This window comes from Topomyia yanbarensis, chromosome 1 (genome assembly GCF_030247195.1).
Source record: "Topomyia yanbarensis strain Yona2022 chromosome 1, ASM3024719v1, whole genome shotgun sequence".
Classification (NCBI taxonomy): domain Eukaryota; kingdom Metazoa; phylum Arthropoda; class Insecta; order Diptera; family Culicidae; genus Topomyia; species Topomyia yanbarensis.
The window spans coordinates 19,420,887-19,448,728 of NC_080670.1; the positions used below are offsets into that span (position 1 = coordinate 19,420,887).

The 27,842-nt window shown below is 37.4% G+C and overlaps 1 protein-coding gene across 6 annotated transcripts in view; it reads left to right on the plus strand.

Moving 5' to 3' along the window:
• Positions 1 to 580: 580 nt before the first annotated feature.
• Positions 581 to 27,842, plus strand: part of LOC131677054 (uncharacterized) — a 376,540-nt gene continuing 349,278 nt past the window's right edge. For 3 of the 6 annotated variants that reach the window (XM_058956585.1, XM_058956583.1, XM_058956584.1), the window contains exon 1: positions 23,593 to 24,572. The gene's annotated coding sequence lies outside the window, so the exon portion shown is untranslated. Of the gene's footprint in view, positions 1,068 to 23,592; positions 24,573 to 27,842 lie in introns of those variants that run through there. The other 3 variants (XM_058956582.1, XM_058956581.1, XM_058956586.1) reach the window with 3 other exon arrangements.

A 27,842-nucleotide genomic window follows, 5' to 3' on the forward strand; every position in this document is an offset into this window, starting at 1 on the left:
CATTTTTGTTTGTTTGTGTTGTCAAAGTGACGGATAAGACCGTGTGGTCCATCTTGCCAGAAGCTACACCCATTGACAGATGGATCCAATTTTTCGCCGTCGGTTAAAGTATGTAGATCTATACTAGTAGAACTACGGCCCCGACCGATTCTTCTACATCGATCGACCGAGTAAACGTTTGGCTGACTGTACTCTCGCATACAATATTATTCCCAACACCAATGCAATTGCACTTAGGCTGCATGTGCACGCTTCTGCTGTGTCGAGTCCATAAAAAAAAGTTCGCTCACATGGGAACAGAGCTACATTGTATAACAACACATAGTTGCAGCAGGGAGATTCGCACAGTCGGTTCATTTTATAGCGATGTGTTTAATGTTTCTTAAAATATCACCACTGATTGCCGCGGTTGCCTCGGGATCGGATCGCTGTGTGTTTTGGCTAGCTTTCGTACTATCTCTCTCCACCCGAGTGCAGCGATTTTTTATTTGCCATCCCCGATTAATTTGTTTAGCCGTGGGCCGAAGATAATATTGTGCTGTTCAGGTCCAGTTGTAAGTTGCGTTTTGAGCTTCCTTTTTCTTCCGTGCTTCTGCGCCAGTGAATTCCTATTTCGCATCGAACTGGTTTGGAATTAGTTGACAGCTATTCAATTGAAATTAAAATAAAAAAAGAAGAAATATCCAAGTGTAGTTTTGTTTTATGAAAAACAGGCTGTGATAACGAGTAAGAAATATCCGAATGGTTTGGACGTGGGTATGTTGATGTGAAAACTTGTTGCATTCTCCGACGGGCAAGGTTTGAGTGTTCGTGTTTGGGGAGAAAATAAGTGAGCGCGGAGAGTACACCGCGCGTATCGAGTTTTATCGCGGATGTTAACCGTCGTGCTGATCTGATAAACGGCTCTATCCCTCTCTGGCTGAATGCATTATTGCGGGCGATAGGCAGTAAAAAGCGGGTGGATAAGGTGGACCTGACCTTGTTCAACTTGCACGGCCGTCCGGCGGATGAAACCTCGTGCTTCCAATTGTCGAATTTTGATTGTGTGATCAATACTAGTATGGAAGGTATGTATCATTGGAGTAACACCGTTTTGTGCAAAGTTGCTAGGCATGAAACTGCTTCCAAAAGTGCATCAAATAAACAAGGTAAGGCAAGTAAGAAATGCAGCCAGTGGCCTATACTGTGGTGGAGCTTACACGAGCAGCGAGAGGCCAAGAGACATTCGATCGAACAGTTAGTGGTGCGCTCCGGCCGTGCTGATGCGAGAAGTAAGCTTGCATTTTTACACTGAAATGCCTTTTTGTTCGATGCTTTTTTGAAAGTTGCGCATTTTTGCAACAAAAAATAGGAATTTAATGTTCACGCGGGCTTTTAAGGTAGATCACGTAACTTTAAAAAATGAACAGAAGAGATTAATCTATTAACACAATATTTGAACTAATTTGTTCCCGTGGTCGGTTTGTGAAATTTCTCAGACTTTCAGAGCTTAGTCGTGTTTGCTCCGCCAAAAATTCAATGTTAATTCTTCAAAAGGGCTAAAGAGATTTTTGTAAACAACCTTGTTTCACTTATAATTTCGCTGCCGAGTGAAATTGCAAGATAAATACACATTAACCCACATCTTTACCTTTCAAGGAAACAATTTCTAATATTTTCTGCATTTAAATTTTAGCAAATTAATAGAAATCAGTAAAACAAAAGTTTGTTTACAAATCTTAAAGTTAAGATGGGATTGATTGTTCCAGCAGATCCACTGAAATCGTGATTTAATCTTACTCAACTTGGAAGCATTACACGGTATTACAGTGATTTTGTACTTTTCAAGTGACGTAGTATAGGTTGTAGATTTCATCATATGCAACACAATAATGCATGAAAAATGCTGTATACCCAAAAAATCATGATATAAAAAAAACAATTTTTTGAGGCTTTCGATACTAAAAAATTAGCTACGCCGGAATTTTTTCAACCGATTTTTAATTTTTTGAGTGTTCTAGAAAAAAATGAAAGAAGAAATAATCTTTTCAGCGGTATGCCACGTTTTATTTTTTTATAAAACATACTTCGTGGTTTTGGGACAACAATCTGAACATAGCCACTATTTTGCAATTTTTTCAAGAAAATTATAAAAACTGCTCAACATTCTTATAAAAAAGCGTCATTGTTTTATTGAAAGTTTAGAGTGAGTTGCTCGCATGGCCTTTTAAGGAACCATTCCTAAATTGCGTAACGCAAAACAAAAGTTTATGCGAGCAAGATTTGGAAAAAGGTTAATAACTCAGTCCTTTTTCAACCAATTAGGATGATTAATAGGTCATAAGATGCGAAATAAATTGCTTATTCTAATTTTTTATTAAAACAAAGACGCTTTTTCATGAAAATGTTGAGCAATTTTCATATTTTTCATGAAAAAATCGCAAAATCATAGTATTATTTATAGAAGAACACAATTTAATCCAGAACAATCAGAAAATCGGATTAAAATGAGACCGTAGCCAATCTTTTAGTGTCGAAAAAGTTTTTTGCTATAAAACAAGATTTTGAGGATATATTAAATTGGTCAAACTTAGTTTTGTGTTATATTTGACTACACCTACAACGTTTACCAGATCACTTGAAAAGTACACGATTTTTTATTTGTTTGGAAGCACCGTGTTATTACGTTTTCAATTTTACGATAAATTAAATAAGCAATGATTAAACCGGATTTTTTAAGCGCTACAGATTTTGATTTTAAAATAGACGATCTATCAGAATTCCGTCAAAATTTTCCCTTTTATGACAAGAATGTGAATTGTGTTTGGTTTGAGTTTATGATAAATTCTAAAATAATAATATCATAAAATAATTCATAAATATTAAAAGGGTCTAATTAATAATCTAAATTTTCTAATGAAAATCAACTACTTTAAGAGTAAAAGTAAAGAACTCGAAATATTACATTACTTACCTACACAAAAGCTGGAAGAGTAGATCCAGAAAATGTGACGCGTATATCATCAAATGTAATGAATTTGGACTTATTACTTTCAAAGATTTTTCTATACAGGCGTTCACTATGAAGCACCTGAACAAAAGAAATGTATCGAAATCAAAATATTCCTGATCTATGTTTAACTATATCGTCAGATTCGACAGATTCATCAAACATAACTCCATCAATTTCAACAAGATTAGAAGGTATGAAAACTGTATAAATTTCAGAAAAGAGCTCAGAAGCTACCAAACAGTTCACCTCGATACAAACAGAGAATATAACTCAAAATTTATCCAAAGAAACTTTTTTGATTTAATTTGCATTTTCAATAGATCTCAGAAGAAATGAGAACATTTATATGTTTCTCCTTTTTTCTAATATATAAGGAATAAGTAGCTTTGTATGATAAAGAATATACTGTTATACGATTTTGTTTACACGAATGTCAGATTTTTTGGAATTTCCATCAATCCAATTTTATTAGAATCAAAATTCATTTAAAAATTGGAATTAGAATGAAATTATCGGATCATATATAACATTATTTAAATATACAGAAAAAGAACATAGTAGCAATATAAAGAAAGGAAGTTGTATTTTAATTCAAATATGATTCGCCAACGAAGGAGAGATGAAATATCAAATCAAAACTCTTCATGCGAATACAATGGTCGCCCTGAAATGGGCGGGTTCGGTTTTTCTTTCGGCATCGGTTCACTTCCCAATAAAGAGAAACTTAATTCTTTTCGATCTGCCTTGGACGCAGAAAGGTATGGATGTTAGGCAACACACCATCCTGGGCAATGGTCAGGCTGGAGCTCAGCTGTGCAGCTCTTCGTCACTTCGAATGGCTAGCTGTAGCTGATGGAGGATAATCGTGGTCTTTTTTGATGCGTTGGATTGCGTTTCCTGTGAGATCCAATATTTCGGTGGTGAGATTTTCCGAAAACTAGACGGATACTATGGCCTTTCTCAACCGACGGTGGATTCGGTCGACAGGAAACTGGAGACCGGCAAGAAACGAGCACGATTTTGGTTTTCATATTTTTCATGAAAAAATCGCAACTTTTTCTCCTTTACCGCATCCAGCCGTAGCGAGCGTATGTATGGTGTAGCCAGCACGAATGTAATACACGAATGATGCCGCTGACGCCAACTAATCCGCGTTTCGTACCCCGGTTCAGTTTACGTTCGAAGCCAAATGAGCCGGCTATGAAATGAAAATAGTTTACTTCCATCGTTAAAGAGTTGGAGCAACGAACGAAACCTGTTCAAGATTTGCAGCTAGATGCATGTAATTAGCGGCATGATTTAAAATTGGGGTTTTCGATGTGTTTGTGTGTGTATGCTAATTTCGACGCGTCTGAAATAAAAATAATAACTGGTGAAGGGTAAGATGTTCCAAGGAAAAGGTTCTCTAGGTGGAAGACTTTTGTTTCAATAGCCCCTCGTCACTAGCATGGCGATGTACAAACTAAATATTTCAGTTAGTCCAGGGAGTCGGTTAAATCCTAATAATCACCATCTCTCCAGATGTTGAAATATAACCTCCGGTCATCCAACAAGGGTGACTAATAGAATATTTTTTTACCATTTTTTTGTTAATAATTTTTGTTAACGACCTATTGAGTCAATTTGTCAACAGTTGTTACGGCATTTAATTAGCAAGGGACTGGAAGGTGAAGTATATTTTTCAATGTTTAGAGCCATAGTACTCAAGGGAGAGTACTATCTCCCTTGAGTACTATGGCTCTAAATATTGAAAAATATACTTCACCTTCCAGTCCCTTGCTAATTAAATGCCGTAACAACTGTTGACTAATAGAAACCGACTAAAATCAGAATTCTTCCTGTTCAAGATTTGCGGCTCAGTGCATAAAATTAGCGTTAACCAATCACAATTTGGCTTCGGTCTGGTGTTTGAAAATCCGGTTTTTCGTTTTGCATAGTACTTTCTAACCATCAGAAATGAAAATACCAAGTAACGACACAAACTGATTCATTCACCAACCGAGTACAGCTTGCAAATATTTCCTTCTCGGTATTGTACAGCCTTTTGAGCAGATGCTTCGTTTACGCTCTAGACAGTTTCACACGAATGATAATGAAACAAATCTGTGGCGGTTCTGTTGGTGCACCATATTAACGGCTTTGACGGAGATGAGCTGACAATTTTCGCCATTTCCGAAAAAATTTCGAAAAACACTCCAGAATTCAATACAACATTGTTGGGCATAATTTCGACAAAATGGCGAATAAATTGATTGAATCCATGCAGTATAGCAGAAGATATAAGCGTTTCTGACCTGACATGACTTTTCTTTCTAACTAAAAATAATAAAAAATATGACTTATCAGGATATACTTCCTTGATATTGATTGCTTGAATCATTTAGTTTTCTGCAAAATTTCACAAACCCCATCGCAGAGGTTCACGCAATCTGGTTGTCTCGACCGGAAGTCACACGAATGACACTCCTTTGTAATATCTTTTTTCCTTCCTTCAGTAGGCATACTATTTGTTACGATCGCAAACTCCTTGGTTTGTCTTGATCAGGATAGCTCTCTTGAACCTAAGAACACTTCTTCATCTCGAAAAAGTTCTGCGACGATTTTCTTCATTTCACTCTGAAACATAGGGCATTGTTTGATTTTAGATTAGAGATATTTAAACATACGTCACTTCCTTTCCAAGGGTTGCCGATGAAATGTTTCATTTTTTTTTCTGGAAGAGTAGATCCCGGACCGGGTCGTTAGATAGCACGGCTCGTATTGAGCCTGCCAGATCGTATCGTCGTCGGAGGTACTTCAGTTCCCGGCAGTTGCAAAGTAGGCGTTCAACAGATAATCGGGTATTGCATGAGGTACATTCCGGTACCGGTTCTAGTGAGGTACATTCCGGTACCGGTTCTAGGGCGTGAATAATTCTCGTATGTCGCATTCGGAGTCGAGAAAGTATTCGCTGTTCGGCAGATCCTTTGATCTTTTGCGTGTACCTGTGGATAGTGAATCCGTTCCACAGATTCGTATTGAAGTTTCTGTATATATCGATTAGTGGAATTTCGTCTGATAGTCGGGCTCGGGCCCGTCTGCCGTGTAGAGCTAGCCGGTCCGCTTCTATATTTCCCTTGATGCTCTTGTGGCCAGAGATCCAGCACAGTGTAATCAATGGGTCTCGGTGAGACTCGATGGATGGATGGGGTTGATGTTCCAGATGCGATATCACGTAGAACTGATATGGAGTCGGTTAAGATTACAGTTGGTACGTCTGTGTCACTTTTAGTAATTGCTACTGCGATGGTGGAAGGAGAGCCCGTTCCCCAGTTCGCTGATACCCGCTCCGACGCTGTCGTCTGCCTTGGAGCCGTCGGTGAAGATTTTCAGGTTTCGTTGATATTTTCGGTTGATGAGTTCTTTTTATTTTGGTATGGTGCTATTTGGGGGTCGCAGGCTTCTGTTGTGTGGGTGAGGCTTTCGTCTATATTTGGACCGGGATTGTACCAGGCTTTTGGTCTCACGCGATGTGCTCAGGCGATGGTTGGAATGGGTTTGTTACAGAATTCTTGGTGGATATTGGCAGCGGTGGCAGTAGTCTTAGCGAGGAAGTTGAGTGCTCGTTTACAGGCTACTCAAGATGCAGGGAAGTACTCCGGCTTCTACGCAGGCTGCTTTTCCTTATTCCTTCGACTTTATTTTGTTGGCTCGGGAGCCTAGGTATTTGCGATATCTGGATATTTAATCCGAGGGCCTTTTTGCACATATACTTCATGCCCATCGGCATGCAGTTGAAATGGCAGAAACTACTAAAATTCGAAAGTGAGTTAAATTTGAACAGAAGCAAACTCAATGAAACTAAACTTTTAGTCTTCTTAATGTGTCGACTGTTCAAATGCAAAATATTTTTTTTTAATTTTTGCCGACGTCCGACTCCACGCATTTCTCTTGATAAGTATTTTTTCACTCACAACTTTGAAAACGTAATGGTTACTCACGAGTTGAGTTGATTTTACTCAAATTAAAACTCATTTTTGACAATGCTTGAAGCTTTTAAATTGAGTGCTCTGAACTCAAATTTTGAGTAGTTTTGAATGAGAGTATATGTGCCGATTTTGTCCGTGCTCCTATTTTGTCAACCTACACCCTGGGCAAACAAAATGAAAACTGGCCATCACTGTATTATGACCTGCTATTAGCGCAAAACAAAAGCAAGTATTTTATAAGGCTACAATTCACTCAAGAATACATGCTCAGAAAAAAAACCAGCGGATTGTGTATGTACAACATCCGGTAGAAGCGTGCTAACAGTGCAATATCACCGATAGATTTGCCAAAAAGACCTTTCCGTGTATTGCAACCAGGTCGTCTGTAGAACGAAATACCTATAAAAGAAAAAAAACTGCCGTCTCCATTTCCAGCTTCTCACTTGCCGTATACACTTCTTACTTTCTTTATACCTTCCCGAGCCGGTACACCTTTTCCGTCACGCGAACGCCGAGCGATACATATTCTATTTCGGAGGGTTTCGCGAGTGCTCTTGTTTAATCGGCGATGAAGAAAAAAAATTGATTCGCGCGACTTGTGCTGGCGTGTACGAACACATAAATCGTTACCGAGTGTAAATAATGCAACAATGTTGCCGCACGACTCCGAGACGGCGTTCGTGCTGCTGGCAGGGCAGCAGGCATTCACCGCGGAACTCACTGTGCCGAACCGGTTGTTTCGCTGTGCCCAAAATGAACATCACTGGCAAGCGAGCGGCAGCAGACGAGTTTGTCCAGTTTGAATTTGCATTCGTTGCCGACGTATACTACAAGCGTACGGTCGTCCGTGGACGTGTGTGCGCTTCTACGTACGTACGTACGTACGTATGCACTCATACCACCCAGTGAGCAGTCGGCACTTCTGGCGAAATCCGAGGGGAAGTTTTTGTCGAAGGACGGTATCAACATAAAAATAATTGTGTACTCTGCCAGCAGCGTCGAACATTACTCCGAGTATGCGGCCCCGGCGTGTTTTGGGTCCGTCTTCTTGCACAAGATTACGTGTTGGGTTTTGAGGGGGGGGGGGGGAGGAAGAGGTCTGTTTGACGATCAGACAGGAAGTAAATTGACCGATTTTCTTTTCGAAAGAACAGTGTTTTCTGGTGCCTAATAATAAATCGAACGTAATCAACGTACGTAGGTGCCCTTAAAGGGAAGGCCTGCCGTAGGAGGCAAAAAGCAGTTGTTTTTCGCAGAATTTTGGAACGAAGAGATAAGTCTTATAATTTAGCTATATTGGTGTACACATTTAACACTCAAATGCGCAATTATGTTTCAAAACAACGTGGCAAAAATGTCTCAAAATTATCGCAGTAACGTGATAAAGCTCTGAGACAATTTTCACAAAATTCGAAAAAAATTGATTTTTGCTGTTAAGGGTTAAAAGGTTCCATTAGTCCTCGACAAACATGTCAAATGGTCCTAAGTGCAAATGAGAACCTCTGTTTAATTTTTCTTTCGATTATTACGGCGTCAGCATAAAACTTTTCAATATTGCTTCAGGATATATCGAAAAACACTGATTTCGACTAGCATATTATGCTAAGAGTTAATTAACAAACATATAAACGGACGAGTTATTACGAGGGATTGCCCTTCCTATGATGATTCTCAGGGATAGACCGTTCCAACATCAAATTATGGTCTTGTCAAATTTTGGTCTTGTCAAATTGCAAATGAGGTGAAAACCCAAGATGGTATCAGATAAGGTATAGGCATACGTAAAGCGAGAGTTTTGGTTTTTCAATCGGCAACATCTATATTGCGTAAATACTGCTTTACTTCCAGAAAAAAAGTTGTTAAAATCGAAATTAGTTAAAACAATGTTTTGAATATAGAAACTAGTGCTTTCAGCCTTTTTGAGGTTCTCAAGGCGTTTGCCACCAATAACATTATTGTACACACTTGCATGCACCTTATGCAGATTATCTTGAATCTGTTTTGCGCTTGTCAAATCTGCCACTCTTCTTATTCTTATCCGGACACGCTCTTCTTCCCTTTGGGGCAGACCCTCGAGTTATTAGCTAAAGAGAAAGTAAACAAAGAGAAACTGTCATTTTCACTTAGGACCATGGGTGAGAATCAAAATATACTGATAAAAATTTAATTTTACATTTCCACCGTTAGGAGTTGTTGTAAATATTCAAGTGCTGTCAAAAATCGCCAAAAAAAAAATGCAATTATTTTTGATCGGGCAGGCCGATAGTGTCAAAGGGCCCAACCCACTGTTCGTGCACAAAGAAAAATTGTACCATCGCGCCACCTATACCTCAGAGGCGCATGCGAACTACCAATGGTTCCATCGTTCATCGATCGTTTTATCGATGCTCGATGTCTTCTTAATGAAAAAGATGGTAATGTCACAGACATAACCGAAGTGAAGTAGAATATACTAAGACTGTTAATTCGAATGCTGCAATTTTTGCTATCTTCTGCATTAAAATTTTGATTTTGTTATAATGTATTGTGCTCCGTTGTTGTGGTGCATTTTACCCCCGCACAGGTGCGTTTTTCCCTACTTATTTTTCAAAGAGCAATTTATAATGATTTTGAACAATTGAATATTTTTCATGTTCCTGAATATTTTGTAAAACGATTGTGATTTCAGAGTAAAAAATGTTGGCTAAATGATATTAATTAAATTCTCCCAATTGATGGTCCATAGTTAAGTTATGATTAAATTTTCTTAGGGGTGTATTTTACCCCATCTACTCCTACATTTTCTTAGGGGTGTACTCTCCATCTACTCGCTTACATTACATTCACGTAAATCACTTGCGACGCGTTTGTGCAAATGGTCATACGTAACAAACAGGTTCGAAGAAACAAAAAAATCTTTAGTATTAATTAAAGGAGAGAACAACTCAACTTTAGTTGGAATGCAACAGATTCTGTTGGTCTTTAATAAAGGTAACAGTTAGAACTAACAACTTTTATTTGTTAGATCTAACTGTTACTTTTATTAAATGTTTCTATTTACAATGCAATCAGAAGTATTTGTTGAACTAAACCAAATATTTGGTTCCGAGAAACGACCATTTCAGTTTGAAACAGTCATTCCTCAAGTTTGAAATTCAACTAAACATTTTGATGCTTCAAAAAGGCCTGATTCTTCTGCGTGATTAAAATACATTGTTTTGGTTCTCTGACAAGTATGTTGTACAAAGGTTTTTTAAAGAAATCTTGATTCTCTGTTTTTTGTATGTTTTAATGTTTTTTATCTCTTTTTAATATTTTGTACTGTCCCTATGTTACTGTTCAATTTTTATCGAAAAAATAAAGTGATTTGTTCGATATCTGGAGGCTGCATTTTTCTTATTTGTAGTCTACGGGTCCAGGTTTTTCAATTTTGAATGTCTCCGGCGCGGGTTCCAACAAAAAAACCTCGACCATCTCGACTCTCAATTAACTGGATCAAGTCAAACTAACGTGACTTGACTGTAACAGTCGATAAGCTGCAGTAAAAGAGATTATAGCTGCTAGAGGTCGCAAGTCGCTGTTAACACCGATAATTTATCATCTCGCTCTTACATATGCTAGGCCCGTTAGTTTGACACATATTGCCCTGGGTAAACATATGTCAAAGCCATGGGATACAATATGCTAGAGCGAGACCCCATGTTTCAGTCCGTGAATACATGGAGACAGTAGCGCTTTGCTCCCTCTAGTAGTTATAATCTCTTTTGCTGCAGTATTAAAATTTCCAAATTGGCTGTGCTCGCTTTTATAGAAAAAAAAAACAAATTCAGCACCAATACATTCAGCACCGTTCTCGCCGGTTTCGCAGCTATCGGGAAAGCCGCAACGCCGGCCAGTTTTGGCAATGAAATTTGGTAAACGATCAACACGTGCGTTGTCGCGCTCGTTCACCCGTAGTGTGTTAGTGTCAGCATGCCTTCGGTGTCATAAGTAGGTAGGTAGGTATACGTCATAAAGCTTGGATTCCGCTGTTGCGTTAAGAGGGGACCTGAATTAAATTGCGCGTATGGTTACGTCATGCAGAATCTCGATGATTGCTTCATTGCTCGCATATCGCACTCAATCATATCGATGACCCCCCCAGTGTAGGTGGGTGTGTGTGTGTTCGAAAGATGGGCATACATTTTGATGATTGAGTGTTTCGATGAGGCCTACTCATTCCCGTCTCCGTGCGAATCAATCGTACTTTCGAACAGCGTTCGTTAATATGAAAAGAAACAAAACATTTTATGTTCATGGTGTGCCAGTCGGATCTAATATGGAATGGTAGTCACATTTTTCATATTTTCAGGAAATTGTGAAAGAGAAAACAAATACAGGTATACCTCGATTTAACATACATTTTTCGATTCAATCATGTACGTTAAATCGAATTTTATGTAAAATCGAAACACAAAAGAAATATTTGTTTTCGAATAGAATTATTTTTTTATTCATCACACGAAATATTTACAAGGATATTACTGATTATATCCACCTAACAATGACATAGAAACCACATATTCTCAATTAAACAATTAGATTGCTCTTCTGAACATAAACAACATATTTACCTTAACCTTGCCAAGTATTCTCCAATTCTAACAGATATTCATTTCATAAAGTTCGTCGCAAAATTTTCTCAGAATTCAGGATAACTTATAAGAATAGTCAACAAAGTTGGATTAACCATTATGTGCATGAAGAGCACAATGCCCAATTTTAGTAAGTAAGAAAATTTGTGTTTCTATTTTGTCTCATCTTTATCTTGGTAGACTTGTCCGTCAGATAATCGCAGAATTCAAAAAGCGAACACTACTTGAGTTCACGGACAAACGACTAGCCACGAAGTTTTGTAAGCACAGGAGTTCTACTTGCAGAAAAAAACAACCAAATCGAGCCATTGTAGCGCTATAGTTCTCCTTAAGGAAAAAGTTGGATTAAATCATTTTGTACACGACAGATACAATACCTCAGTTTAAAAGTCGAACTCATCAGAATGAATAAGACATTTTAATTACAATACAAATATATTTTAAAAAAAAGTTTAATCCTTATGTACGACGAGGAGGATCCATTTCCTTTTTTTACACATTTTATTAGCTTATTATTTATTGGATCTATCTCCTAGATTTCTATTTAAACATGAACATTTATTATGGTACTCCTGAGGGCCAAGTATCCAGAGTCTTCGATCATCATCTCAAATCGTACGCAAATGCCAGTACAGTTTATTCGAATCCCAATCTCTACTAACGACCATTCTCTATCCGTTGCAGTTGTTGAGAGTAATATATACAGATATACAGAATACGCAGTAATATATGAAGAATATAATCACAATCAGTGTCGGACTAACATTGCTTTTGTGTGCTTCCTCTGTTTTGATTAAGTAATGACTGGCACCGGTATTGATTAATAAACACCGTGAGCTTACCAAGAGTCGTACATTGAAGGAAGACTTGTATCTTCCATCATTATCGTCTATTGCATTTTTTTTGCGATCCATAATGAAGTTGTCGAGCTTACGTTCTTTCAAGCAGGAACTGTCACGACTTCATTAAATTTCCAACAGTTTCGTAATAACTGCTACAGCCCCAATGCCTATTAGTGGGACTCACCGTCCGCCAATATCTCGTCACCGCCCTATACCTTCCATCAACCATATCTTTACAGTTATCTATTTTTAGCTTACACATAAAAACCCATAAAACTATTATCAGGAAATAACTTGAACCTCAAATTCGTGTATTCATTTTACTGTGCGATATCAAAATAAGAATGTTTCTGTATCTCAGAAAAAAACGAAAATAAATTATGTTTCTTTAAGCATTGGAAGTGGATCATAGAATAAAATTGATATTGATTCTTAACATTTCGTTTTAGTAACATTGACATTAAAATTTTTTTGCATGTATGTTAAATCGAGGTAAAAATTACGTTAAATCGAAATATGTTAAATCGAGGGTATGTTAAATCGTGAGTATGTTAAATCGAGGTATACCTGTATTGAGAAAGGCAAAACACATGGCGGATTACTTATGGGGTTTTTCATTGAAAAATCCCGGGGCGGTGGATTGCACTGGTGTTGCATTTTCTAGAAGAAGAACAGGCCTCTAGACGTGTTTCATTCCCACTTCTGCTAGAAAGTGCAAAACCAGTGCAGTCCACTGCCCCGGTGTTTTTCAATGAAAAACGACATTAGCTATGATTGGTTATAGTGATATAAATATTTACCTTTTACGGATCCGGCCGTTATACTTATTTGTTTGTTTGCTCCGCGGACCCCTTCCCCTTCACCTTGGGTCATCGTGGACCCCTTCCAAATTATCCTAGGCGGTCGCGGACCTCTTCGAAATTACCCTGGGCGGTTGCGGACCCCCATGGCTTAACATTGATTTATATGCTGTTAATATATTATTTTCAGTCTGATACGATAAAAAAAACCCGTCAATATCCGTCCGGAAAAGATTTTCCTCTTCGCGGACCCCCAGCAAAGACTTCACGGTCCTCTAGAGGTCCGCGGATCCCAGGTTGAGAATCGCTGACGTACACCACCGCTTCGTTTAGTGTACGTACGATAGAAACGTACTATCGAAACACAAAAATCAATTTTAAAATATTACTTTTATGTTTGATATTGAATGAATCCTTACAAAAATAATATCAATTAATCCCCATATTAGTGATAAATTGTTCTATCACTGGGTACTTAATTTTAGAAGAATGGTATCCTACAGTCAAAGTGGTTGAAAATGACATGTAAAAACATTTCCTCGTGGTCGTACAATTTGTAATTTATAATATATAATAAAAAAAACCAAAAGCAATAAGATGTCTCTGAATATTGTAGGATCTCCAAGAATTTCTGATAAATTCTTTGAATTTGGTTGCATTTCCTTGAGCACGGTGTCATTAACAATTCTCCGAATAGGATTACATGTTGTTTTTTGTTCCTTATAGTTTTGGTCAAAAAACGGCTATTTAAATATATTTGCCAACGCGTTTTGATATTGAATATATTAATTATAGCAATATATGTGCTAAAAATTATATAAACCATAGTTCCGTGTCATACCTTAATCCTTGAACGACGCCAATATGTTGAATACTTTTTTTTAATCACTCGCGCAAAATTCATATAAAAAGTATGGAGGAAAAATGCTCGTTTAGCTGCGTGTGTCCAGCTCTGTGAGTCATACGAGCCTTCATCGAATCCGCTAGGAGTGCTTGATCCGAATCGCTTCCATTCCATTCCAAACATTGTATCTCCTAGAATGTAATCAATTTGGCATTCACATTTAATGTACATAATATTTTAGAATCAGTAAAATCGTTTAATAATTGCTCTTGATAGTTAGTATACCTTCAAAGTTGCTAAAATCTTGTTTGATCTTCGGAAAAAATCTCTGAATTTTACGGGTAACTTTGGGATCAGTATTACTTCTTTGATACTTGTAAGACATGCCGTCCATAAAGCATGTAGAAGTTTTTGGTAAGTCTTTCCTAACTTTGTAAGTTTTTCTCGAAATACTTCATTGAAGTTTCCTGTGCGTTTTAGGAAATTTACTTGAAGTTCGTAGTAATTTCTTTAAAGTTTGACTTGCAGGCACCCTTTGATGTTTGAAAGATTTTTTAGAAATCCTTTAAATATTCTTGAAGCTTCGTGATGTTTCTAGAAATTTCCAGAGCTTTTAAAGATTTCACCCTAGATTGTAGGATTTTTTGAAGTTCGCAGAATTACTCAGAGTGTGGTGAAATATGCGTAAACATCGTGAACACTCTGCTATTTATAGAAATTGTTTGAGTGCATAAAAATGCTCTGAAGTTTTAAGTGATTTTCTAAATTTCATGCAATCTTCGGAGGGTCATCCTTAAAGTTTATTGAGTTTGTTTGAAATTTGATAAAAAAAACTGAATGATCGAAATTTCGTACACATTGTCTGAAGTTCCATGGATCTTTTAGCAAGCTCCTGAAATTTATAAGACTTTTAAGATACTTGTAGGAGGTCCTTAAAGCTTGAAGTTTTTTTCATGCTTGATAAATTTTCACGATGTATTTATGGCTTATTTGAACTTTGGAATACTTTGCTGGAGTTCGCAGAACTACTCTGAGTAGCACAGAATCCCTGACATAACCTCTCGAGAGTATGCAGAAGTTACTTGAAATCCGTATCAAATTTGTCGCATTTTGTTGAAGTTTACAAAATCAAACAAAAAAAATGTTGTTGGGTGTACGTATTATCGAGGCAACATGTACGCACTATCGAGGTATACCTGTGTTTGTATGTGTTGCTATGTTTCGTTGGCCCGAGCACCATGAATGATTTCGCCGATGATGCATTGACATCAATAAAGAATTTTTCAATAGGACCTAAGTAACAATGAGATATGCCAATAAATACATCAACATTTGGTTTTTACATGAGATTAACCGGACCATGGTAATGGTGTTTTCATGGATTGATCCCATTACACACATTATCAAAATACCATATAGTGAGGGTGAATTTGGACTATAAACATGGGGGTATTAAGGGCTTTTCGCTTGCTCGGGTTATTTGTTCCGTACCAGTCTAAAGAGTCCAAGCATAGTGGAAGAACAGGATTAAGACGGTTTAGGCATTTTTTTATAATTCGTTCATTTGATACGGCTCGATGCGTGAGCTCTACGGAGTCGTTTGCCTTCAATATTTACATAAATAAATAATAAAAATTTCTCTGTGCATATCGAATACTTCGCATGCAATTTACTAGCGCGTGCGGAGATTCTTTTCCACCGCCGAGGTGCATTGAAAATGTTACCTTATAACACTTGAGTGTCATTCAGTCGCGGGTTGTCGTTTTCGTCCGTACAGTCATCAACACTGCTGTATTGGGAGTTGTTGATTTCTTTGGTTTGTTTCTTCAGGTCGTGGATTACGATCGTCCATCGCTGGCTTCCCCATAGTGTGCAGATTGTTTGCAATGCTGACCAGTGGGAGACTGATTGTCATAAGTATACAACGTGGTCTGAGCAGGGTAGAGCCAAGTCACATGGTGAGGGATTCCATGAGAAACCGGCCGACCGCAAAATATGACCATCGTCGATTCGAACGAAACTATACATTTGTGTTCGGTTAATGAATCTCCATGATTTTTTCTGGCAATTTCAATATTCTGATGCAAGAGTAATTTTTCAAAAGGGCGTAGACGTTTCTACGTGCAGTAATTTCAAATTTTTTTTGTTCGATTACACTATTTTATACAGTAAAACTATCCAAGAACGAAATACAGGCAATGAATACTTCTGCACGAAAAAATATACACTGAAAAAAATGTTCTGTCATTTTTCACAGAAATTCAATTTGCAAAAAAACCCATTTTTTCTTAATTTCTATATTTTGTCAACAAAAATCTAAAGAGAAAAGAAACATTTTGAATGTAATTTCATAATGAAGAAATTATAAGCAAAAAAGTTTTTCTAACAATAACTTTATACGTGTTTTTTAATTTCATACTAATTGACATACAAAACTGTAATTTTATTACAGAATATAATTCTAAGTATCATTTTAAATCAAAATGCATTTAACAAATATCTTCCAAAATGCGATAGTTTTCGAGATATTAGGAATTTTTCTCCAACAAAAGCAATTAATTCATTTAATTATGTCCTTTTTAAAAGTTTTTCGCGTTACCCCATCATAAATTGTCAAAAGTCTAATGTTTATCGTTTTAACGGCATAAAAGAAGCTTTTTCAAATTCTACTTTTGACTGCAAATATTATGAATTATAAAAATTTGTCAAAAGTTGTTGTAAGGAAAACTTTTTTACTAAAGCTTCTCCATGATTCAAATACACTGAAAAGCTTCTTATATGTCTTTAAAGCGATAAACATTAGACTTTTGACAATTTATGATGGGGTAACGCGAATAACTTTTAAAAATGACATAATTATGTGAATTAATTGTTATTGTTGAAGCAAAATTCCTAATATCTCGAAAACTGTCACATTTTGGATGATATTTGTTAAATGCATTTTGATTTAAAATGATACTTAGAATTATATTCTGTAATAAAATTACAGTTTTGTATGTCAATTAGTTTTAAATTTAAAAACATGTATAAAGTTATTGTTAGAAAAACTTTTTTGCTGATAATTTCTCCATCATGTGAATACATTTAAAATGTTTCCTTTCTCTTTAAATTTTTGTTGACAAAATATAAAAAAAAATAGAAAAAATGGGTTTTTTGTGATATAAATTTTTATCACAAATTTTTGTTTTTGTGAAAAATGACACATTTTTATCAGTGTATATTTTTTCGTGTAGAAGTATTCATTACCTGTAACTCGTTCTCAAATAGTTTTACTGTATAAAATAGTGTAATCGAACAAAAAAAATTGAAATTATTGCACGTAGAAACGTTTACGCACTTTTAAAAAATTACGCTTGAGTCAAAATAATCTTATTGACTGTGGAAAATGTTTAGTCTTCCTTGCCGGTTGAACCTGTAAAGTTTTATCGGAATCTAAGATGGTCGGTCACGATTTTAGAGATTTTCGGACGGAGCATCGTGGAATTCCTCTGGTCACGTTGGAAGGAATAGGGTGCTTTAGCCGCATTCTAAGCACTCGAACACCGTTGTCAATTTCTGGGAAGACGTTTTTCAATTTATCATGCTCTAATAAATCACATTTTTCCGTTTTGTGACGCAAATTGACGATTAGTGCTATCGAGTGTATGCGGTGACAGATCATGTAGTCGTACCTCTATTGCGTTATCTTCACAATTCGCGCTCCACTTCTCGTATGGGTCGTCTAACTTTGAAAACACAAAAATCAACTGTGGGCAGTGCTATAACGCCGCAAAGAAATCTCCGCTCTATCACTGAAGGTCTCTCGAACGATACAATCCGCACTGTCGGAACGAGAGTAGCGGCACCTGACTTCTATAGCACAGAAACGAGAATAACGGTGTATTTTCTACGGCACTTTCCACATGTGAACGATTAACGGTATATTTCCCCGGTTTGCTATTCGTGACCGATGTCTTCGTTGGATGGAAGACTGAAGATTTTATTTTTGCAGATTTGTCAGCCCCAGGGTTGTTAATCGATAATTAATCGTCATCGTCGATAACGTTAACCACCCGTCAACGTCATCGGAAACTCCGTTAACGATAATGTATCGTCGCCTTCATCGTCATCGTCGATAATTGTATCGTCGTATTCATCGTCATCGTCGGTTCATCGGTTATCGCGATACATTTTGCGTTACTTTCCCGTTTATTGGGGTTGAAGTTGGCGCGGTTAACTTTCAATTGTTTAGAAATAAATAACTATTGAAGGACATGTTGTTGGCAGTTGAAAATCAATAGTTTTGGAAATTTTCTATGCACAGGGGGGGGGGGGGGGGGCGACGATGTGTCAAAATGGAATTTTTTGGCAACTTTTCGGGAGTTTTATATTGAAGGGAAAGTTATTGGCAGTTGACAATCAATAGTTTTGGACATTTTCAATACACAGGGGGTTCGACGATGTGTCAAAATGGATTTTTTCAACTTTTGAGGAAAGTTTGTTATATTGAAGAAGTTATTGGTTTGTCAATGGTTTGTCAATAGTTTTGGTAGGTTGTTGGCAGTTGAAAATCGATAGTTTTGGACATTTTCAATTCACTCGAGGATCCAAATTGGCAAAAAGGTGAAAGAAATTCTTTGAACCACGAAAAACATTTTTAGTTATAGTGTCTTCAGCAAAGTTTATTTATATTTTTTTGCATTTAAAAGTATTAGTTGGGTGATAAATCCCTCTAAAGCTGAGAAGAAAGTTTTTCCTTATGTTTATGAAAATAAAAAAAAAACTTTCTTTGCCAAAGTTGTTGAGAATATCTTAAGTATTAACTTCGCTGAAGAGACTATGTGTCTATCTGTCGATTTTAATTTACATTTGTGGAGATTTTTTTTGATATACCCCTGAAAATTGCTTTTTTCAAAATACTTTTTCTGGCAATTTTGTAGAATTTCAAAATGTTCCAAGATGTTGTTCAGCATAAGAAAATACAGATTTTTTGTAATGTAAGTTTATTTGTATCTCTTACAACTTAGAAGTTATCGAATGTTTTAGTGCCCAAAAAGCGATATTTTGGTAACGGAAGCCGCAAATTTCCGCAGACGAATACCAATACGAATCTGTAAAACAAACACTATCAAAATCGTTTGGTGTGCTCTAGCTTACGTTCAAGTCAAATTCGAGTAAATTCCTTCTTTAGCATATTTTTCTTATCTTAGAGATGCAAAATATACAAACATAATAATACTGTGCTGTAAGACCTCCTTAAGGGATTTTTTTACTAAATGATCAGAACGGGTTATTGTCGGCTTTGTCGAGGAACTAAAGAAGAATATTTTAACCGCTCCGGTTTATTAAAAAGAAAGAAAAAATATATGTTAGTCCAGGTGTTTGCGTTTCGACTTCGTCTTTTCAGAACCAGAAAAAATATGTGCCGATTTTGTCAATGTCATCGTTTTATCAGCCTGTAATTCGCCAAGGGGCTGAGGGGCGGGTCTTCACTGAATTCAAAAAACGAATAAAACTCTATTATGAGGCCGTACATAAATTACACTATTTAAGGGTAAAAGTTGGAAGCATGAAGCATCTTGTTACATAGTGGAGAGAAGAAACGGAGGAGGGGGCTAAAAGTTTCCTAACTAGAAAAGGAAATCAAACATTGGAAATATGTATGTATATTCTCCTTTTCACAATCCGAAATCTTCTGGTTTAAATTAAAATTATAATAAAATCTGTTAATCACCACACGACTTAAATGTGTAGTATAATTTGCGAATGGCCTAATAATAGTGGTTTAGTAGTTTTTTGAATATAAGTTTTTGTGTGCTAAAAATTACTAATTGCACAATAGCTCAAAATTTGTTTTCTTCATGGTCAAAACAATATTGATCACCTTTTTGCCGCTTGGAAACACTGTGCACCTGGGACTCTTCTGTGCACCAACTTACTCGAAAAGTTGAAAAAATTCAATTTTGACACAACACGGACCCTTCTGCGTATTGAAATGTCCAAAATTATTGATTTTCAATTGCCAACAACTTTCCCTTCAACATAATACATTTTCCCGAAAAGTTGAAATAATTTCATTTTGACGCATCGTCAGACCCCGCTGTGCATAGAAAATGTCCAAAACTATTGATTTTCAACTGCCAACAACATGTCCTTCAATAGGTATTTATTTCTAAACAATTGAAAGTTAACCGCATCAACTTCAACTCCAATAAACGGGAAAGTAACGCAAAATGTATCGCGATAACCGATGAACCGACGATGACGATGAATACGACGATACAATTATCGACGATGACGATGAAGGCGACGATACATTATCGTTAACGGAGTTTCCGATGACGATACATTATCGTTAACGAGTAACGCCGATAAATTATCGTGAAAAATTTATCGCATTAACAACCCTGGTCAGCTCCCGAATTTGTCTTCCCCTGATTTTGTCTAACCCCGATTTTGTCAGCTTTCTGACCTGATTTTATCAGCCTCACATATTTAAACATCCGATTCATGTACTCTAGAAGACAAACCAAGTCAAATTCGAGTAAATCTTTTCCTGGGCATATTTTTCTTAGATTCAAAATATGCAAAAAACAAAAAGAGCATTTATTAAAACTTACTACTGGATAACTTAAGGAAAATTTATTTTGAATAATTTGAACAGTGTTATGAGGGTAGGTACTAAAGATACAGTTTCGGTTTAAAAAAAAATATTCTGGTTTTGCCAATGTCCGCATTTTAGTGGTGGATCCAGGGAGAGGGTCCTGTGGGTCTAGACTCCCCTGCCCCGAAAATTTTCAACTTGTTTAGAAATTTTAGTTAGCGGTAATTTTAAATTAGTTTCAAACTCAAAATAGGGCAGGAACGGATTCATGAAAAATTTCATGGGTCCCCCCACCCATGAATTTTTTTATGGATCCGATCCTACCCTATTTTGTCAGAGTGAAATGCCCCAAAGGGCTGATAAAAACAGGCCTCCACTGTATTACATTTGACGGAAATCACTGTACGGACAAGTACCTCTAAACCTATCAAGTCTCCTTTTTTAATATTATTGTTCAAAATCGGACATCACTAATACAAACTAGGGTTCGTCGCGGTTGCGGTAATTACCGCAACCGCGCGGTATTTACCGCACCCGCACCGCAAAAACTGCGGTGCGGTGAGACCCTTTTTCCCGCGGATGCGGTGCGGGAAATGAGCTTCTACCGCGCGGTATTACCGCAACCGCGCTTCAAAAAATAATTGTCTGCAGTCTGCATTAAAAAGTGAATTAAAACTATGACTTTTACCATTTGAGAAGGACGCAACTAGATTTATTTTCTGAACGAATGCTTATCAATGTCATTATTAGGAAAATTCTTCTGTCAGAACGTTCGAGTCTTACTTATTACCCTACAATAGAGAAACATAATAAACATTTAATTGCTCTAATTTCCATAGACTTGACAATGATTTGAGAAGAAATTCGAATATAATCTGTATTCGACCTATCGCAATTTGATTTTTTACATTTTGGTTATTCTATTATGACAAAATATACTATTACTAAGAAATAAAATCTATAAGCTGTGTCCAATATAATTTGGTACCATTATTTTTACGACATATTTTGAAAACTATTTATTTAATACTTCAAACTAAAAATTTACAAACGAGCCTTTTCAAATACATAAAACGCACAATCCAATCATTGAAATTGTGCTGTCAAATCCAATTAAAAATGCACCATTTCTCTCGATTTCTCTTGGAAATCGCGGAATTATGAATCGTTTTCGATGACATTTTCTCAACTGTGAATTTTGATTAATTTGGAGAACTTAAAGATGAACTAATAATACTTAGATTTAAAAACAACCCACAGAATGTAATTATCATCATCAAACCAAACGAATTTGGAGGATTTTTTTTTCGCGTGCATCCATTGTTCGTCTAACTGGGAATTTTTTCTACCAAATTAATATTTTTCAGTTAGGAGTATTTTGTAAATTTTTGAAAGTAGAGCTTTCGTAGTTAGTGTAGGGCATTGCGATTTTTTTTGTGTTTCTCAAAGCCTCCCCTCATACTGTGAAAAGTGTAAAAATTAGCCCAGATGCCAAATTTTGAATAGTTTGGACAGTTTTTGCCTTAATTGAAAATTTATCTTGAAATCTCAGCGTAGGGGTTAGGTATTTTTACATAGAATGTGTATGCAAAGTTTGAATGAAACCGCTTAAGTAGTTTTTGAATAGCAGGTACCACCGCAAACCATGTTGTTCCAGAGACGTTCTACAAAAAGCTTCGTCACCGAGTCGTTTGTCGACTGCATGGATTACAGCATGTTATTGAAATGATACACTATAATGTACAAAACTTTTTATCAATTCGCTTAACGCCAAGTTTAAAAAAATCGCAAAAAAGTATTTTTTTGCGCCAAAACCCTTACCACTCCCCCCCTTAATAAAACTTTCAAAGTTGAATTTTTTCATAAATATTACATTCAGAGGAGTCCGTAAAGGTAATTTTGGTGTAAATAAGAATAACATTTTATTATATATGGTTATACAAAATAAATGAATAATTTTTAAAAATACATGATTTTTACCGCATTTACCGCATTACCGCGCGGTGCGGTGCGGTAAATGCAATGCGGTTGCGGTATGCGGTGCGGTTTTATTATTTTTTTGCGGTTGCGGTGCGGACTATCCATTTACCGCCCACATCCGCACCGCGACGAACCCTAATACAAACTAAAACCAGAACGAACGTTAATACTGCATTTTGAGCACATCAGTCCGATTACTAAAAGACGTGCCGACGCTCCCACCTAACCAACAACACGGTCACACCGGCACTCAGCGAGGGACGCCGGTGAAGCTAGTTTTCCAACGATCCGAAAGTGTCCCCCAGCCGTCTGTCAGGATGAGTGTCTTCACAAGCAGCAGCAGCAGTGCAAGGATCGAGTTGATGTGTGCCGTCCGAATTCACAACCAACCAACCACCCACCCTCCCCCGCTCAAATCGTTCGCTCGCGTTCTGATGAATTTATTGTACGCAGCACTCTCTTCCGTTATCTCTCGTGCAATTAAATGTATGCAAACACACAAGTGCATCTTCGTTATTAGTATGCAATTGTGGAGTAAACATGCGCTCGCTGCACATACATACTGCTGGGAGAGCGACCATCCGCAACCGATGAAGGGGGTAATACAAATTCGCGGCAGTGCAATTTTGTTTGTGTTCGTAGGGGGGCTACATTTTATTCATCGTGATGATGGTTCACTGCTGTGCCAAAACAAACACACTGTTGCTTAGCCTACTGTTGCGCGATCACACAGTAATAGAACCAGTCAGCAGACGGGCTTGTGCAAGAAGAGAGCGAATTTGTGCAACGCGAGAGTAGCGGCAAAAGGGTTCTTTCAACAAACACTACACACACGCGATGCTCGTTCGGATGTAGTGTGCCGTTTCTCCCAATACCGACGGACGGCGGCGTGTAGTGTCGGCGATGGCGATGTTGTTGTTGTTGGGCGCAGCGTCGACGATGAACTGCATTTCGATGTCGTGTCCTGCAGTGTAGTCGTCGTAGTCGTCAGCTTGTCATTGATGCATTTGGGTGCTGCACTTCCAATCCAATTGTATCACAATCTGCCAGTTAGTTTAATCGCGACGGCATCCGAGTTTGGACTGTGAGGAAACATCGCTCCGCAATCTTCGTTCGAACCATTGAGTGCCAACACACTGAGCTAGATTTTTGTCTTGATCGCTTCAATCACCGTACCACTACTTATCCGCGAGGATCGCGTATCGGCGTTTAGCAACTGGGACATTTCCTAGTTACTTTATTTTTTTTTTGCGAAACAAGGTGACGCAGATCGACGGTACATTAGGCGAGAAAAAAAATAATAAACAAACAAACCGCGCGTGATCGTGTGCTAGGTGGAGGCCGGAGCAAATCCGACAGGACGAGAAAGTGATACGCGTGTGACGAGCTGGGATCGTTTCGGTTTTACGTTTGGTGAACCAGCTTTCCACGGTGTGCCCGAACATCCTTGGCCCGGCTTGGCGGGAGTGTGTAATTGCACGATAAGAGTTCAAGTGTCGCGAACCGCTCGCTCGGTGGGAGACGCGAGTGTGTGCAAAATACTCGCCTCTGCGTTATCAGCTGCGGTGGAAAGTAATAAAAAAAACTAAATCACATTGATGCTCAGCTGCAGTGAGTGACACGGGGAGAAGAGTGTCCGAGAAAGTCTGTGGTAGAGAAACAGCGTGAAAGTGCGGTATTATCAATGAAACAAGATAGATAAAATTAGTGGCAACCAAGCAACCGGAAAAATACTGAGTGTCTACGGTGACAAATGGGAAAGTAAACAGTGAGGATAGTTTATAAGTGTCAGTTGAATCCTTTATGTCGAAATAACGAAGTGCTGTGTTTCTCTGTTGCGTCTGAAAATTCAGTAGTTCTAAAGACGCCGGAATTCATCAGAAAACAAATTTGATTCGTGCTCCAACCGGCTACGTCTAACAGTGGAAAGATGTGCATGATTTGAGCCAGGTAATAAGCCAGACCCAATCTAAAAGTCAAACGAGCAAACCCATTTTGAATATTGTGCTGGCTTTCGTCGTGTTCTGGAGAATTGGTGGTTCAAATCTTTTTACCGCTTGCGAAGCCTTTTTTTGTGTCGTCTTTTTTGGGGTCGATGCTGTTTTCACATTCGATCTTTTTATGCTAAATATCGAGTTCAATTCGTCTGTCAATGGCATAATCTACTAATAGTAACTTTCAGTGGAATCGTTGTTCTATTGGGTTAGTCAGATACCTGAACAAATGTTTCTCTCTTACATTCATTCAAAAACACGTTCAGTTACTATTATTTTCACATCTAATCGTAACAGTTTAGCACCATTCTTGCCAGCCGCGAAACCCGATTACCCGCTAAAACCGTAATCATTTTCGAGTAAAATGTCATGTCGTGTCAAGTCATGTCATGTGAAATTTGATACGCCACAGCACGTACACGTCAGTATTTGTTCGCTTACCCTTGGGGAACAGGTTCTCGCAGTACAAACGGTAGTGCGGTTAAAGTAATAAATTGTAAAGTAATAATTGACCGAGGATTATGAAACGGCAAATGAAATGTTTTTGATGTATTCTCGCGAACTGGGGTGTTTTATTTTGTCATTTAACTATCAGTGTTTTTTATACGCCCTCGTCGGATGCTGTCGCTAGTATACAGCATTGTCGTCATTCGGCATAATTTTTAAAATAGGTTTGAATATTTTGTAAACTCCAGCATTACTTAAATATAATACATAGAAGACCAGTTTTTATCAGCCCCCGATTTTATTGGTTTTTTACCTAATTTTGTCAAAGAGACAGGGTTATAAGGTTATGTCTTGTAATTGAAGAAGAACATTATTACAACTTCGGTTTATTGAAAAGAAATAAACAAATATGTTTTGTTACTGTTCTCATTTTGTCAACCCAAAATTAGCCAAGGGGGCTGATAAAAACGGGTATTCGCTGTAACAAATAAAAGTAGATAAAAATAGTGAAAAATGTGAGATGGTAAATTAATCTTTTTGTACACTTATTCCCCAAAATAACATATTATTCGGCATTTTTCCCTTAGGAACAAACATGTGTAAACTAGACCTGTGCGCCGCCGCGCCACGCCGCCGCCGCCGGTAATTTTTAACGTACGCCGACGCCGAACGGTAGATCGGCGGCGCGCCGCCGATGCATTTTTCCCGCGCCGACAATTCGCGAACTCTAAAATTGTTGACTCATAATTTTATCCACAAATCTAAGAACATTGTCCTTGGGTCGAATATACGACGTTAACTGATTGATGATTTATCACATCTTGATCATTATTTGGTATTACTGGTCGTCAATTGGATTACAAAATTAAAATAATCTTGATATTTTCTCGAAAACCATTACACGACACTCGTTATATAATTCAAAGATCCATTCTTGCTTCGTCAACTGGTTATGATTGTGAGCATATAAGTTTCAATTCACCATTCGTGTGCGTGAAATGGTCCACAAATTAAAAAAAAACTTCCACTTTCAAGATATATGTGCCTGAAATTTACGATTATGTCCCTGATCCTAATCTTTGCACGTAATCAGTTTCACTGGAACGCAGTGTATTATTCATTGATTTTTTAACCGATTCTTAATTCCTAATATGCTACACACGATTCACCAGTCGAGTTCGTGAAACTGTTCATGATGTAATTCATGAAGTAATTAATTTTCCACATAATCTTATTATACTTACGTAAACAATTACAAGGAACTCATGGATTATTCGCTCTGCTTTTTGGTTTTGAAATTTCTATGTGAGCTATTGTGTACAACTGCTAGCAACCAGTCTCATAGGCACGAGCATTAGATACAAAGACATTACTAGGACCTGTAACCCTATTATTCCTTTGTTAAAATTCAGAGAAATGTTCGGAATTAAATGAAACTGAACAAAATACATTACCTAGCCACAATTCATGTCCGTGAAACAATTTAGAAAACTATAAGACACGTGACTCTGTGTAAAAAATCCAACGGTAAGCTCAAGACTAAAATATCACGATAACACGACGAGAATTTACGAAAATCGTTGCACGTCGTTTAATTCTTGACTGTTTTAGTCAATAAAGTTAATACAAATCAATATTTCATCGAGTTATGAATTAGAATCATAAAAATATTAAACATATTCAGACACAACCACCTACTAAACATTTCAGTATAATGTTTTTTTTACGTGAACTAGTTTTGTGAAAACACAACATTTATTTTCAATACGAGGTTTATTTATAATTGATTGAATCGTCACCTATTTTAAATTTTTTTTCCCGAAAAATAGTTGAGCAAAGTGATCTTGACTTTTCGCGACGCTGGTGCACAGATGTGGCGATGCAGAGGGTAAGATGTCTAGTCTCATAAATTATTCATCGTGTGATCTAGCCCCACTCAAGAAAGATTTTCAGTGTCAGTTGCACCGGCCCGGTATCACAGACAAATAAGACGTAACAAGAGATGAATTTTCATCACTCGTAGAAAAAACGGTCGATTTCAATTACAAATCGGTGGCGTTAGTGAGATTTTGGCACAGAGCTAATTGCGTTACTTAGTTTCCGCACTCACCCGAAAACGTTACGGTCTTTTTAATCTCATGCAAACCAAAACAAACAATATGGGCAGGAAATGAAAAATTCATTCTTGTCGAAGTGTCCAAGGTGGGAGTTGTTCACAACCATTTCTTAAGTTACAACACGATGCCGATCGGTGAGTAAGCACATAACAGGACGTTAGTAATTTAATTGATTCGGTGTATCGAATGTATGCAATGGATTAGAATTCGTTGGTCCCCGGAACTGCTGGAGAAATTGGCGGGGTGCAGGTGCTAGAAAAACTAGAGAACGCTCAGACCATTTTCAATCAGACTTGTTTAGTGATCAGTTTCAACCTAACAGGAGCTAGCACGTCAAGTCGTGGAATGATTATGATTGATAGTAACTGTATATTTAGGTTTCGTCAGGGTGTAGATCTGTATTATTCCAGCAAATCGAGCATACTTTGCACTCAAGATAGAAGCAGACCGTACGTTGTAAGAAAATGTAGTGCCAGAGAATCGTATTCCTTATCATTGGCGATTTTGTACTTACAAGAAGTAAAAGTAAACACCAGCCTGGAAAATGAAGTAATGTGTCTACCTTGAAAGGTGTCCTTACACGATCATTAAAAGTGACATTTCTGCGCAGTAATGCCAATAATAACGCCTCGTGTTAGGGTTCCTGATATCTGCGGGATTCT